This window comes from Canis lupus, chromosome 29 (assembly GCF_048164855.1).
Source record: "Canis lupus baileyi chromosome 29, mCanLup2.hap1, whole genome shotgun sequence".
Taxonomy (NCBI): Eukaryota; Metazoa; Chordata; class Mammalia; order Carnivora; family Canidae; genus Canis; species Canis lupus.
The window spans coordinates 18,591,155-18,606,752 of record NC_132866.1 but is presented as its reverse complement, the minus strand read 5'-3'; the positions used below and the strand labels follow the sequence as shown (position 1 = coordinate 18,606,752).

General features: G+C 42.6%; 2 long non-coding RNA genes across 3 annotated transcripts in view; both read left to right on the top strand.

Annotated features, from left to right (window-relative positions):
• LOC140620558 (uncharacterized) overlaps positions 1–2,936 on the top strand; it is a 39,836-nt gene extending 36,900 nt beyond the window's left edge. For both annotated transcript variants that reach the window (XR_012020314.1, XR_012020315.1), the window contains 2 exons: positions 932–967; positions 2,436–2,936. This is a non-coding gene — a long non-coding RNA (uncharacterized lncRNA). The remainder of the gene's footprint in view (positions 1–931; positions 968–2,435) is intronic.
• A 7,444-nt stretch (positions 2,937–10,380) lies between these two features.
• LOC140620866 (uncharacterized) overlaps positions 10,381–15,598 on the top strand; it is a 94,859-nt gene continuing 89,641 nt past the window's right edge. Inside the window, exons 1-4 of the long non-coding RNA XR_012020596.1 lie at positions 10,381–12,901; positions 13,224–13,317; positions 13,434–13,522; positions 15,049–15,182. This is a non-coding gene — a long non-coding RNA (uncharacterized lncRNA). The remainder of the gene's footprint in view (positions 12,902–13,223; positions 13,318–13,433; positions 13,523–15,048; positions 15,183–15,598) is intronic.

Sequence of the window (15,598 nt, the reverse complement as noted above, 5' to 3'; positions counted from 1 at the left end):
GAGAACAGTACTGGAGGGGTGGATTTGCCAAATGGTGTCAGAGCCTATGCTGAGGGCAGTGTCAGCAGGGAGCCTGAGTTGCCTTTGGTGACATGATCCTTTCTCCTGCACATCTCCTCCTGTTTCCTTTGATTGTTCTGAACCAATGACACAGATCTCAAGTCAGGTTCCAGGGAATATATAAATTACTCACCAGCTGATTCTTCCAGTAATTGGTGAGAATGAGCAAGACCTCTCCTTTAAGGGCCCCCTGAACCCACTATGGAAATGGGGGTGGATGTATGAAGTTTGCTTCAAGGCAGTCTTACTCAGGGAGTTGTTTGCCATGAGTGACATTGGCATATAAGTTTTTCTCCTTTATTATTATAAAACAGTTCCTCAACATAGACCTATTCTCTCACTGGCAAACTTGTCAAAATGGCTCTCATTAAAAGGAAACGGGGAAAAAAAAAAGGAAACAGGGAATGGGAAAGCCCACTGATTAGACACTTTGAAGTAGGTGCTCTAACTTTGGGTTTTCAATATTTATGATTTATGTTACTGTTTGCAATGAAAAACAGTAATTGAAAATAATAATGCAACAGAGTTTTATAGATATTTCTATACTTGCATCAGAAATCTATCCTACCCCCACTATTCCAAGTCAAGGATGGCAAGCCCTTAGTACATGGGTTTCACTTCCTCTGCCACAGCAGACATTGCTGAATGATTCTAATATTCTTTCTTGTTGAGCTGAAATGCAGCAGAAAAATCCTTTTGGATGCTGTGTTCTCAGCAGCCACTATAATTGATCAGAAATATTTTGCAAAATGACACTCATTTGCCATCCCTGTTCTAGTATGTTAATGAGATCTACTGTATGTGTGTGAGTGCAGGTGCCACTTGGAATGGTCTCAAGTAAAATACTCTCATGTTTTTAATTCTATTCCAGACTCACCTTTTTTGTGAAATCAGTTTCCTGACCAAGGTAAATCAGCTTTTTTGTTTTCTACTGTTATCAATATTTCTTTCTGTTTGGGTTCACTTGAGTGTGGATCAAAAAGAAATCTTGTTGGGACCACCTCTTCCCATTGCTTTTACAAGTCAAGTCTTTCTTTTTTTTTAAGATTTTATTTATTTATTCATGAGAGACAAAGTAAGAGAGAGAGGCAGAGATATAGGCAGAGGGAGAAGCAGGCTCCCTGCAAGGAGCCTGATGTGGGATTCGATCCCAGATCCCGGGATCAGGACCTGAGCCAAAGGCAGACGCTCAACTGCTGAGCCATCCAGGTGTCCCATAAGTCAAGTCCTGATAAAAAATCAGTCCTCCCAGGGACACCTGGATGGCTCAGTAGATTGAATGTCTAACTCTTGATTTTGGCTCAGGTCATGATCTCAGGCTCCTGAGATAATGCCCTGCATTGGGCTCTGTGGTCAGCAGGGAGTCTGCTTGAGAGTCTCTCTCTCCCTCTCCCTCCACCCTTCCCCCACTTGCACTCTCTCTCTCTCTCTCACTCAATATAAATAAACAAATCTTAAAAAAAATAAAAAGAAAGAAATTAGTCCTCCCAAAGACAAGTACATTGAGATTGGGTCTGGTCCTAGCTTCCTAATGAATCTGTAGTGTGCAGATCTGTCCTTGAGCTATTTTCTATAATGTTCTCACTGCAGTGTCCCATGACTGATCTTCTTATTTCAGAGAATTGTATGAGTTTTGCAGCAAATTACAAGGAAGGTCTGGTTCCTAAAATCAGCCAAAGGCCAATTAAGGTTTCTTGGGGCCTTTTCCTTCAGCTACAATGTCATCATAAATGACTCTCCAGTGTAGTTGAGGGCTGACATTTTGTAAGCTAATACTATATTTTGGGAGTGATTAAAATCTTCATCTCAGTCACCTGCCTGACCAACTGCCAGTAGCCACAAAACAAAAGGATCTGTTCAATTCATATCCATTAGGAAAATGACTTGAAACACTATTGGTTTAGGCTCAGTGGGACTTAATCTGATTTCAGGAAGAAAGAAGACTTGTACAATTAAAGGGGAGAGGAAAGGCAGAAAAGAAAATCAGATGAGAATTTTCCCCAATGCCTAAGGCCTTTTTGGTTTGTTCATTTCCATAAAGATTTATTAAATACCTATCTAGTTCTTCCTACTATGGTTGACCCTGAAAGGGAGGAAAGAGAAAATATTAGCAGTGCCTGTCTTTGGAATTTACAGTGTGGTAGGTGAGAAATACTGCATACTGAGAAAGTAGCCAGAGAATTAGCGGATTCATGTTAGTAGGCATTTAAATATATTTTTTAGGTGCCTGGCACTGTTGGAGAATGAAAAGAAGAAAATTGAGAAGTGATAGTTGACATCTATATGGCTCTTACTATGTATACTTTACATTAAGTTTTGCACATATTAGCTCAGCCTTTACAACAATCCTACATACCATTATTCCCATTCTACAGATGAGGAAACTGAGGCCCATAGAAGTGAAGAAACTCACCTGAGATTTTGCAATCTGCAAGAGGAGAAGCTGGAATTTGCATATAGGTTGTTTGGTCCTGGAATCCAAGGTTTTAATCATTATTCTATGTTGCCTCCCAAGGTGATGGAGTATTCTTAACCCTTGAGGCTTTTCATTCCCCTGGAAAGATGAGGTATGAGTGTGGGAAAGATTCAGCTAGAGGCAGGGGGTGAAACAATGGAGGTAGAGAATAGAGTGATGACTTCAGAAAACTGGGTGTTCTAAGTCAACTCTGTATATGTGGGGGGACGCTCTGCACAGAGAGGTAGAGAGGGTTCTAACCCAGGAAAAAAGCAGGAGTATCGGCAGCCTGGATGGTGTGGCGGTTTAGCACCGCCTTCAGCCCGGGTTGTGATCCTGGGGACCAGGGATCAAGTCCCACGTTGGGCTCCCTGCATGGGGCCTGCTTCTCCCTCTGCCTGTGTCTCTACCTCTCTCTCTGTGTGTGTCTCTCATTTATAAATAAATAAAATCTTAAAAAAAAAAAAGCAGGATTACAGGGGACTCCATGAATGGCTCCAATTTGTAATTAAGTATTTGCAGCCACCCAAGAAGAGAAATCATTAAACCAAAGGCTGTCTTCTTATAGGGACAAGGGTTTTATAGCACTGGAGACAGAGCAAGGATGAGGAATCTGACAGGCTAGGCTTAAAGTTTGGTTGTGTCACATGCTCCTCAAGTGACCTTGAGAAACTTACCTAACCTCTATCAGCCAGTTTCCCCAAATGCAAGATAAGAAGAATAGCTAGAGCTATAGAAGCATTGGGAGAATCTTGAGCCTTGTAAAGGAGTTCATTTATTTATTTCTTCAAAAATATTCATTGAGTACTAATTATGTGCCATGTGCGATGCTGGGTATTGGGATAATGAACAAGACAAACATTAATGCTGCACTCCTAGAGCTTGTATTCTAACTGGGGAGACAAATTAGAATAATAAAGAGGCAGACAAGTAATTTTAGATTATGAGAGGGATTTTAAGAGAACACAAGATTGGGGCCAAGTGGAATTAATGGCTTTTACCGTGCTAAGGGCAGTGTTTGTCAGGTAAGAAACAATCAATACATGGGAGCTTTCAGTTTGCATAATATCAGGTGGTGCCATCTAGAAATTCAACATATGAGAGGAAGCCAAGGTGTCAGATACTCTTCACTGCCCACCAGACAGGCATTTTCTCCTTTCCCCTTACTTACAGATTCCTATTTAATCCAGGATTCATCTTCCAACATAGAGAAGTATCCCAGCTGATCATGGTAATCCTGCTCACTTTGCCAGGGACTGTTGTGGCTGTGATATGATAGGACTTTTGGGTAGGTTCCTTGCTCTAAAAGCAGTCAACCAAACAAAAGCACATAGAGAAAATGAGCTATACTCTCTCCTCTGTACATTTGCATGTATAAGCTGAAAATGCAGTAGCCTTCCAAGGGCATGAAGGAACCAGGCCTGGAGGGCAAACCAGCATGTTGAGTGTGGCAGAGAAGAAAGGGCAAAGAAAATGGCTTCATGATGCCTGTTGGGATATTGAATTGGTCACCTTGGACCCACCCCATCACACATCCCTTCCTAGGTGAGATAATGAATATAGTACTTATGGTTCAAGGTGTTTGGGGTTGGATTTTCTGTTACTGGCAACCAGAACTGACTGAGAGAGGCACAGCATAGCAACAGTGAGATCATAGGATCAAGGTTCTTGTTCTTCCTAAGACTGTTGATAATAATCAAGGAAGAGAGTTTTTGTTACTGATGTGCAGCTTTGGAAGATTCACCCCTAGATTTTGCAGAACAATTCTTAATCCTTAAAGTAGGGAAGTCCTATCTGTTCCCATTGCTTGCCTGAGAACTCTGCCCCTCAAATGTGGGCATGCATGCCCACAGGAACCCCCACAGGCAAGGTATCATAGCTCAGATTGGATGCACTGCATCTCCAAGGAACTACTGTTTTCTACTAAAATATGAGAAGAAACTCTGGAATGCATCTTCATGAGGATGAGTACTGCCATGTATGTTCACTGCTTTCCCCAGGTGCCCAGACCATTTCCCAGCACAGGCTAGGGGCTCAACAAATACCTGTGGAATTATTAAATAAGTGAATTGAAAGAAACATGGATATATTTTAGAATTACACAAATGTGGCATGAATTTTAGAATCCAAACAGGTAAACATACTGGGAATGCACCTTTATGTTTTCTACTGTTAGTGACATTAGCTGAAAATGTTTAAGCAGCTGCCTCTAAGGAATATCCAACTTGATTTTAATTTGAACCTTATCACATATCATGAAGATCTTTCCTTAGTGCTCTTTCCTGGTACACGTTTCTATGCAGACAGGCCTGGTTCTCCAGGACAGCAGTAGCTCTGAATGAAAGGGAACACCCCAGCATTTGCTTCCAAACTCCTTTTCCATGAGCCAAATCAGCATCCTCCGTCCAAGATAATTAGAAGGAAATGGGATCTTGAATGGTACAGTTGGGTGGCCTTTGCTAGTGCTATTTTTCTTACCTAATCGGGTCTTCTGCTGCTTAGAGCATCCCTCTCTATCCTGCAAAGCTTGCCTAGGATTCCGTTCAGCTTTCCCTACTTCTCTAGAACCCAATGAGTAGACTCTCATATTTCATAATATGCATAGTATATTATCTTATCTATCAAAGGCATTAAAATATCAAATGGCAGCACAGGACAAAGCCAGGCAGAGTCCACAACCTGTTTCTCCAAAAGGATGTACACTCTACAAGGCAGAGGTGAAGCCTTCTGCTTTTTTGTATTCCCCATTGTAATATTTCTGGATCAAGTCCTGGTGATGTTCTTAAAGATTTTGGGCCTTGGTGTCTCCAGTTGTAAAATGTATACTGTACTAGTCAATCTTTAATAAGGTTATGGTAAATTTTAAAGAGATAAAAAGTGTAAAGAATCTCTACAATATTGAGTACCATTTCACATTCAAAGGTTCCCCTACTGTTATTAGTACATGGTAAGTGCTCCAACCTTGGTAGAGGATTTATCAAATGATCCACTCTCTGATAGCTGAGAACAGACTTAATCCTCTTGCCTTATCTAGGTGGCAGTGTTCTTGCTATATTTGAAACATGGAGTTTCTCAGATCCTGCTTAGAAACTGCTATGGAGGAGAAACCAGTAGTTTCAAGAAATGGAAATGCTGGGGAGGCTGGGCCAGCCTTTGCTCTCCCAAGGGTGGTCACCAGCCCTGGGATTGACAGGGGCCACAGGACAAGAAGGAGACAAAGTACGGAGTTGCCAGTGGTTGTTGGGGGTGGTGAGGCCGGCACCCTGAGCAGTGTCCTCTGGAAGGTGGGATTACTGGAGCCCAGCACCCCAGGAGCCCTCAGAGGGTCATGTGATGAAGAAGTCTAAGAATCACTAGCCCTTTGCAAGGAAGTGACTGATTCACAGAACCCAATTCCTCCACTTTGACTGGTCATTATTATTGACCTTGCTATAAGAGCACCACAGTAAGGATCAGTCAGGAGGCTCATGATCATTATGATTCCACTGTCCCCGCTGAGACACAGACCTAACTACTGAGATACCAACAACCAAAAAGTCATGACTGCTCACCTCTCTAGCTGGAGTGACCCCAGAGGTATTGCCTGGTGCTGAAGTTGAGCCTACCTAGAGGACTAGGATGGTAAATGGACTGTTGGTGACGCTGGGTGATTCTTTAAAGGCCACTGATACCCCCTCCTCCTTGGACAGATGGAGAAACTGAAGCCACATAGGGGAAGGGACTTGAACAAATCACATGGCTCAGTGACATTAGATTTGGAACTGATTCTCCATCGTATGCTCTTTCCAACCCTAAATATAGTTAGGAGCCCACTTCTGCTCCAAAGACAGAAAATGGCCTCTGACAATAAAAGCTGATTTTAAACAACTAACCCAAGAAAAACAGATTATGTCAGCAAGTCTTTGGCCTGGGTCCAGAGAAATCCTGGGCTGTGAAAGGATGGCTGGATTAACTCTTCCTACCCTCCCATGCTGAGCCCTTCGAGTTTTTTTGTCACCTATGAGGTATGTAAATCTACACATTTGATTTTATCCTGTAATGTGGTCTTCATGGGATCATGGGTCAGAAAGAGGTTCACATGGTGAGTTTCATCAATACTACAAATAATGGTAATATGACAGCACATGTGCTGACTGCACCAGATGCCATTCTAAGTCCTTTGCATGTATTAACTCACTTAATCCTTACGATTCTTCTCTAATCAGTTTATAAATGAAAATTTTGAGGCATAGGAAGTCTAACTAGCCCAAGATCACCTAGTTTGTAAATGGTAGGAATGGGATTTGAGTATAGCAAGTCTGGTTCCAGAGCCATGATGTCTTACTGTCCTGGTGATGAGTGGCACTTTAGATCAGGGTTAATATACAATTAAAAAAAAATTGTTGATTACAAATTCTGTCTCCCTGAGGCTAGATAGAGGTGGAATGGGCTCAGAAAGGCCATATCATTGCCCTCTTCTTCCCACTTCTCCCGCAGTGCTGTGGTCATTAAAACCCTGTCTTCCCTGCCCCCACTTTCTACCCCTCAGGTAATTGCTTCAGCCCTCTCAGAGGCTCTCCTGGAAAGGCAGACAAGGTCACCACTGGATTGAGTTTTTTATATTCCCTTGGGGCAAAATTTATAGATATTTGGTTGTGCAGTGAAAAATAGTCATTTGATCTCTCTCAACTCCATATGAATCTTGTGAACTGGTCTCTGGAAGCCACTTGCATGACAGGAAGGGGAGCCCACTCCTCTTCCCTAGAGAAGGGGTAGAAGGCTGAAGTAATTCATCATGGCCCCCACCCCTGCCACACACACACACACACACACATACACACACCCCAGCACTCCACTCTGCCGATTGAGCATTCGTGTTACTTCTGAATTATGTGCTTTTGATTAATTTCTAAGGAAAAAGATCAGCTTTGCCAGAGCCTATACTGTGTTTTCTCTAAATCAGGGCAAATAACATTACTTCTGCAAATGTTGCCATTAGAATAGATTTATATTTACCTAGAGAGGCTGCTCCTGAGAGAGATGCAGTGAGAAGTTTATGCTACAGACAGAATAATCTGCCCTGCTGAAATGTGATTTGCTGCAGAGGGCTGTTTGGGGTTTGGATAAATGAGAAAGATAAACACGATGGCTGCTGGTGGCTTTCAGTAACACGATTACCCCTGGGGAATAGATCTCTCTCTCTCTTTTTCTGTGTCTCTAATCTTCACCGCTTGTGAATGAGCCCTAAACAAACATTTTCCAAAATAGAGGATTGAGCTAGTAAGGCCATGACATATGCCCATGTCCATACCCACATGGCTGCACATGTCCACAGTCATCTGTGCACAGATGTGCACATGTGTGCACAGGCATATGCGCCTAGTGGCTTTTGGACTTCAGCTTGGGCAGCCTGCTGGGCACAGGAACACTTTTTTTTTTTTTTTCCAAGGTCATCTTTCCTCCACCACCAGGTGGAGCATATTGGACCCTTGAGAAACCACCGACATACTGGCAGGAAGCAATTTGTCCCACAAGATAAAGCTGTGAAATTCAGACAAAGCAAAAGCAAATTTAGCTATAAAGCCCTGAGGTGCTCCAAGTTTCACTCTCATGGTTTCAGGCGATGGAATAAAAGCAATCCGTGGGTGTAGTTGGCTTTGCATTGCTCCTGTGTATTTTGCAACTTGGAGTCAGAACTGGGAAGCAGACCCAGGAGTCCTAGATTCAGGCTCAGTTCCCTCTAAGGGAAGTGTCACCTCTGGCTGGGGAAGGAGGGAAAGGAGCTGGTTTCACCTTTGAGTGGCTCACAGACAAGATGGAAGATTTGGACGGAAGATGGAGGAGGGAGAGCATTTCTGTCTGAGGGAACAGCATAAAGGGATGTGTGTAGGGATGACGAACAGGCTGCTCTAGGGCATGGGGGCACATGTGTGGGTGTAGAAAAGAGGGGCAAAGTGGGTGGATAATGAAGTATCATTCCTGTGCTGCTTTCCTTCATCTTCAACCACTTCTCTTTGGTCAGTGGAGTCACCCCCAGATTGATTGGAAGCCCTCTCTCCAGGTAACAATCACTCTTGCCAAGTAAGGATCATAAGGGCACTGTGCTCAGGACAGGGCACTGAAGTGGAGGGTTCTGGAGGATTCCTAGGGGAGGAAACATGTCTTCTAACAAACTCTCTGCTGCCTTTGCTGAAACTCTCCTTCCTTTCCATCTCCATCTATTCAAGTCGTACTCATTCTTCAAGATGCAACTCGAATGCAAATTTCATGGCAAATTCCTCTTTAATGTTCCCAGCCAGAAACAACTATTCTTTCTCTGGAACCTTGCACTCTTCTGGGATGTTTATGGGATTCTCCTGTAAACAGTGGAAACCCCCAAATGATTAGCTGTCCCCCAGCTCCCAGTTTGGTATGACCTCTGTGTGTCTATTCCTGTAAAAAGTTCTTATTATGGATCTTAAGTCAACTGCCAAACTGGGGCTTAATAAAGCATAAAATGTGCAAAACAGAAGATTTTAAGTGTCAAACACTGTAGCTCTGAACTTTGAGTCAGCTTATTGAAAATGTGGCCAGCTGAGTGAGAGTGTGACAGCATTGTCCCAGCTCTTCTGATCAGGGGTCTGGGAAGGGACCCATCCATCTTCAGTCCCCAGGCCCTCCGGGAAGGCATCAAGAACAGGATGTACTACCACCCAGGAAATGGGAAGTGAGAAGTCCTCAAGTCTCCTTATTAATGAACCAGAAGGCCCAGCATCTGTAGCCCCATCTGGGCTTTTCCAACTTGCTCAAAACCTAACTAATTATCTTCCCTCTCCCCAAACCTGGCTGCTTCTCTCCTCCACTATTTTAGCTGACACCAACACCATCCACACAATTGTGCAATTTGAAACTAGAAGACACCCTTGGCCCCTTCTCTCCCAAACTCTCCATTCCCAGTTGACTTTGTGATTTCATGTATATCATTCAAATCCATCTCCTTCTTTCCACCTTTCTCTCCAGCCCCCTAACCAAACAGTTGTCACCCCTCCCTAGATCAGTGCAGTAGCTTCTAACTACCCTCATGCTGTCTGACCTCATTCATGTCCACACATCAGTTGGTTGGATGTCAAATCTATGACTTGTCCAGGGGCTCCCTGCGGCACTCAGTGGGGCTGATCATGGGGGCTGGTAGGTCATGGCAAGGAATTGGAAACCATTTACCTCTTCAGGCTCATCTTCCCCAACTCTCTTTGTCTCTTTGAGCTGCAAATGTCCTGGCCCCTCCTCCTGGGATCTGCAGACTGCATTTTCCTCTGCCTGGAATGTGCTCCTAGTTTACCTTTTAGCTTAGTCCTTGGTTTTCAGCTTGCCATTTCTTCTTGGAGGTCTTCCTTCATCCAATGAACGAGACCATGGCCTTGCCTTAAGGGCTCCAAAGTGCCCTGTGCTTCCTGCTCAGCACAGTCGTCATGGCTTATAATTATATGATAAGCAATGACAAAAATAAATCTTTTCAACTATGAAGTGATCTTTAAGGCCCTTCCCATCTGCGTCATGCTCTCATTCTAACCTCAGAGTGTGGCACTGAGAACTCTTTCTGGCTTCTTCCTACATCCCCAATCCAATTGCAGCCAACACACACCCACTGCTGGGGGTGGGGAGCTCTTCTCTTCTTTGGCCCTCCACCTTCCCATGTTCACCTATTCCATGCAGAACTTCCGAGGCATAATTAAAATTCCAACTTTTCTTTGGTATGTTCTCCTTTTAAAAGCTATCAGGCCTCTGCATTAGTTAGGATCAGCTAAGTTGTGCTGCAGTAACAAATTTACCTCAAATTGCAGTGGCTAACACATAATAGAGTGATTTCTCCTCCATAATACATATCAGTGCAGTTCAGCAGGAGGCTTTTCTCCTCAAAGGAACTCAGGATCATGGGCTGACAAAGGCTTCATAGCCTGGACTGTTTCCAGGAAAAAAAGAGCATGTAGAAAGTTCATGTGCTTTTCTTGGTTCATTCTAGAAGTGTTACATATCACCTCTGCTCACAATCTCTTGTCCAAAATGAATCTCATGGCTCTGCCTGAATGCAAAGGGGCAAAGAAGTGTGTGTAGCATCTAGGTTATTTCATGAGCAGTAGATACTTCGACCAAGGAAAGTAAAATATTAGTTCCTACTAAATTCTCAATAAAGGGCTGCTCATGGTAGATTGCAGTACTGATTGATTTTCTTTCTATTCTGAACACAAACAGTATTTCATGCCTGGAGATCTTATTAATTGATTAGAGGCCAGACTTTGGCCTTGCCTTGATATTAGCTCTGTATTATGTTTGTCTTGTTTCCCTTACCAGATGACAAATGCCTTTGAAGCAGCAGGGATAAAGGAAAGAGCTCTGGTATGAGTGGATGGAGCTGTACCTCTGGTCATTTGCATGATATTAGGCTAATTATTTAACCTCCAAATACAGAACAGCCTTGAATTTCAGAGCAAGGGTACAGGACTTCCGTTGCTTAAATACAACCTCCACTGCCAACCCTATGTGCAACTTTGGGAAACTTAACATAATATGTCAAAGCCTCAGTTTTCTCATCTGTGCAGTGGAGAAAATAAACTATCTACCTTGTAGAGTTATTGTAAAAATAATGTGTGCGGACGTCTTTGCCTGGTGCCTGGCACAGATTGAGCACCCAGTACATGTTAGCCTCTTAGTGGCTCTTCTCTGAACCCTGGTATCCTCAACTATAAAACAGGCATAATGAACTCTGCCATTCTTATTGCACGACATTGTTTGGGAGCCAAATCAAAATAAGTGGAAGTTAGCAGTACATTATAAATTGTGAAGTGTCACACACTATTAGGTATTCCTATTATTATTAGATAACTCAGGTAAAAGAAACAAATTTCTAATGCAGTCATGGACACAGAGTAGAAGACTAGCAGATATTTGTTGAAATAAATTAAATATAATCATTAAGAACAGGAGGCTTTTATAATTGCTTGGCACCCAGATATTACCCCCCCACCTCCACCCCAGGTACATTTCTGTTTGCTTTATAAGTGGAAAGTGCTCAGCACACTTCTTGGCACATACAGCGATATCCCTCCTGGCAGTATGGGCATTCTCCAGATCTGGGAAATCTGTGTAGCCCTCACCCTCTTGTCCCCCTGTCATCATGCTTCTTGTCTCACTGTCTCAGTGGTAGTTGAACCAGTGATCCTGCTGTTTTCTTGGTCATATCAGTATCACTGAAGAGAAACTACAGAGAGTGTCTTTGAAAGGGGAAGTGATCTGTTATGTCCCTGGCCCAACTCATTTTTCACTTAAAGGCAGGGCAGAGTGAATCATATTTTTCTCTGAAGTCTTTATTTTCCTGTCAATAAAAATCTTGTTAGCTGCCTGGCTAGGCAGGGTTTAACACTGGCATGCTTATCTGGTCGATCCTGTCTCTTTTCCTTATTAACCCTGGTTTGGTGTTGGACAGCTGACATGCAGGTACAGGTATAGTCAACAGTCCAGGGCCATTAATTTGGTTTAGAGTCTTGTCCTCTCATTTATTTGACATCTACCACTTATCCTACAAGGAACTGTGAGGAACATAGAAAAGCATTAGAGGTGGCTGGAGATATTCATAATGGGGAAGGATGAGGGTAAGAGTGTGTTCTTTGGAGTCAGATCAGTAAGAGGTGTGTCTCCATCAATTAGGACATTTCTGGTCCAGGTTTCCAGTTCTCCTTTTGTTAAAATAATGAATATAAAATATTTGGCACAGTTCCTGGAAATAAGTAGGCAGAAAATTCTAGCCTTGATAATAATTATTCAACTCACTGAGAATTAAAAAGCACCTGTTATGTGCAGGGAACTGTTTTGAATACTTGGAATGCATCAGAGAACAAAGCAAAAAACCCTGTCCTCGTGGAGCTTACACAGTAAGGATGAAGATGAAGATGATATTGAAGATGAAGATGAGGATGACTCCTACCCTCTGGGAGCTTAAAATCTGTTAGAGGAAATAAAATGACTTCCCATGACGCCACGGCCTTTCCCTGGAATCCTTGCAGCCCAATAAATTTCCCCTGTTGCACAGTGAGATCATCAAGAGTCCAAAGAAGTCTCTATTCATTTCTGGGCCTCTACTTTCTGGTTTTCTGAGTATATTAATGAGTTTCTTGTATGAACTTTTCAACTTCATGATAAGATGTGGCCTATCATGGGTGAGAAGGATGGCTCATGGAGGCTCCATTAAAATATGCTGGGCATTGTAGGACAGAGTTCATTTATTTATTCATCCATTTATTCAGAAATATTCCTTGAGCACCTGGGAGGTAGCAGGGACTGTGCCAAACATTGAAGAACACAGGGATGAATCAAGCATGGTGCCTGTTCACACTTCACCAGAGCCAGTGACACATGAATAACTATTTCCCTAAGGTCAGTGTGCAGCACCTGGGGCTCATTTCTAGCCTGCATCCCCTTCCTTTACAGTGGGGTCCTTTACAGGGGGTTGCTGCTCTTGATGGAAGGGTGTTGGTCAGAGAACAACCCACTGGAACACAGGCCAGGGAAAACTGTTCTGTTCTCTGCATCTGACAGCAACAGTTTTAGCAATGTCAGTCTCTCTAGAGAAGAAAATCAATTACCTGAATAACTGACCTATAATTCAATCAGAAAGACCCCACCCCTAAGTCAATACTATTTATAATCAATGCTTTGAGAGTTTGTTGTGAATGACAAGAGAATGTTGCTATTACAGCAATTCCGAGAGAACTCTTCAGTCTGAGATGGCATATCTGTATCACAACCAACTCCTGGTGTCATCTGGTCAAAGTCCTGATGTTAAAGACAAGGTGAGGTCTCTGGGATGGAGATGACCTCCTGAGTGATGAGCATGTGAGAAATGAGGAGGAGGAAGAGAAGAGGAAGTAGAGATGATGGAACTTTAATTATGCTGTTTATTCTGTAGCAACTCTGTGTGGTCCTCCAAACAACCCAGTAGAGTGGACAAGAAAGGGATGTATCTCTGAGTTTCAGTTTCCTCAATTGTAAAATGAGGTAAGACACATTCAAGGTCTCAAAACTGGCAAGTGTCAGAGAGATCTCCAGACCCCGAGCTTAGCGCTTTCTTACCAAACTAACCAGCTCATGCCTGTGACTTGGGTTTGAATAAGGAAACTTCTGGATGATTAGATGGTTTCTCTAGAACACTAGTTTCTCAAAAATATTAACCACACACACACACACACACACACAGGCATTTCTGTCAAATATGTCAGAGAGCTACTAGAATGAGGAAAGTTAAATGAGTTTATTTATTGCAGAACTTCTTAGTGCCTTTATAGCCTCACATAGCAGATAACTTCCTGAGATGATTCAAGATGGGAAGAAAGGATATGGTGCCTTCCTCAATAATGGAATTCCTTTCTTCATGGATTACCTTCCTAAAGTTTTCTAAAAAATGTCTGCCAAAGCCCTGCTTCAATTTGCAATTTTCTTCTTAGTTTCCTCTTAAAACCTCAGAGAGGCACCTCTGTGAACCAAGGAATACTGGGGTGATGGTAGCCCAATGATTAGGGAATATTTGTGGCCTGGGCAACCATCACATCCAGCACTCTGTTTTTACACAGGTCTGTCAGAAGGCCTAATTTCCCCTTAGAGAAGGACTGACCTGAAGGCCAGGAGGCTCTGTACTACCCAGTGGTGTGACTTTAAGCAAGTCAAGTTCCCACTTTGGTCCTCAGATCCCTCCTCTGTAAAGGGTGTAAAAGACTCACCAGGACACTCTGTTAAGATGCAGAATCTGGAGGCCCATTTCAGCGATTGCAATTCAGTGGGTTTGGGCTGAGGCCTTGGAAACTGTATTTATAATTATTGTGCCTGATGATTTTGGTGTGAAAGCCTGTCTACACCTGGGCCCCAGGGGGATTTATTCAGACCAGTGAGGACCTCAGAGAAGCCTCTGAACATATGAGAGATGAGATGAGCCTTACATGTCAGGTGTACGCATCCATCCACTGCATAACTCACTGAGAAGATGGACATCTCCCAGGCCACATGTTCTTTACTGGGCTTTCTTCTTTTTTTATTCCCTCTAGTTGGTAATTATTCACTAATAGTCTTCTTAGGGGAGAGAGGAAGAATCCTTTTGTTTATCTAGAATTCACTACCTACTACAAGGCATTAAAAACAACCCATAAATTGTAACACACTTCCAAGTATACATGCTGGAAATAACACCATGGTGGTAAAATCCATTTACAATCTACTTAAAAGCTGTTTTAAAATGATGGTTTCTAGAAGAGAAGTTGGCCCTTTTAGAAAGTTTTTCTACTAAACTGAGAGTTACGTAACTCCAAGCTCTGTTTGGAGGCAAACTGCCAAAAAGTTTTGGTTGCTGAAAGAACAATCATTTTCCAATTTCACTTCAAACCAGACATGGTTAAGGCACTTTAAAATTAGGGTGACTTTTGAGTGAACATAAATTACTTTAGTAATCAAACATAAGTTATTAAAAAAAAAAAAACTTCAGAGGAATGAAGTAAGGCTGGGAATATGAGACTATTGAAATCCTTTCCCCACAGGGCAAACTGGCAGAGGAAGTCTGCCGACGAAAAGTTCTTTTTGGAGGTTTCCACTGCTGAAAACAAGATGGTTCTCCTCCACCGTTTTCACAGCTGGCAAAGGGAGAGGCGTAGACATAGCCAAAGGGATGCAGGTACACTTCACCATTTCTTGAGCTTATTTTCTAGATACTTGTGCTCCTAGTGTTCACAAGCTCTTTACCTTGCTTTTCCACATAAAATTGTAACACAAGTGCTTATTCACCTTACTACAAATCCTTGGAACAGAATACATAATGGCTGCAGTGTTTCCATGGCACAAATATGCTGTAACTCATTTAACCACTGCCCTCTTGTTGGATGTTTTGGTTGTTTTTCTCTCTCTCTCTCTCTTTCTTTTTTTTTTTTTTTTCCCCGCTTGTAGGAAAAAATATTGTGATGAACTCCCTGTGCCTAGAGTCTTCCATACTTGGAATTACTCTCTTCAGAGAGATTCTAACATAGAGTCAGTTCTAGTACCACAGCACTGTGTTAGCCTCTATTTTTCTTTCTTTGTTTATTGTCTTTATTT